A 357-nucleotide genomic window follows, 5' to 3' on the forward strand; every position below is an offset into this window, starting at 1 on the left:
TGTAAACAAACCCAGACTTTTATTATATATCAGAGGATAGGCCTAGGGTGCGGCGATAGGCCTGCAAAAGAGCAATATATGTTTTATATAGCACAGACACAAAAGAGAAACGAAGAAAAAACAGGAGAGAAAATCGAGGTCAAAAGATTTTTCTTTTTTTTAAAGCACCAGCGAATTTTCAACTTGTAGAAAACGGGCCCGAAACAAGGTAGACTCAAATAAATTAATTCATACACAAACGGCAGAAAATGAAGACCAGCATTGTTAACTTTTTTTTTAAATATATGCATCAATTACGCAGAGGAAACACACCCACAACCCACAGAATATTTGCATAAACGACATAAGCTTACAACG

Source organism: Penaeus monodon, chromosome 15, assembly GCF_015228065.2.
Source record: "Penaeus monodon isolate SGIC_2016 chromosome 15, NSTDA_Pmon_1, whole genome shotgun sequence".
NCBI classification, from domain to species: Eukaryota; Metazoa; Arthropoda; class Malacostraca; order Decapoda; family Penaeidae; genus Penaeus; species Penaeus monodon.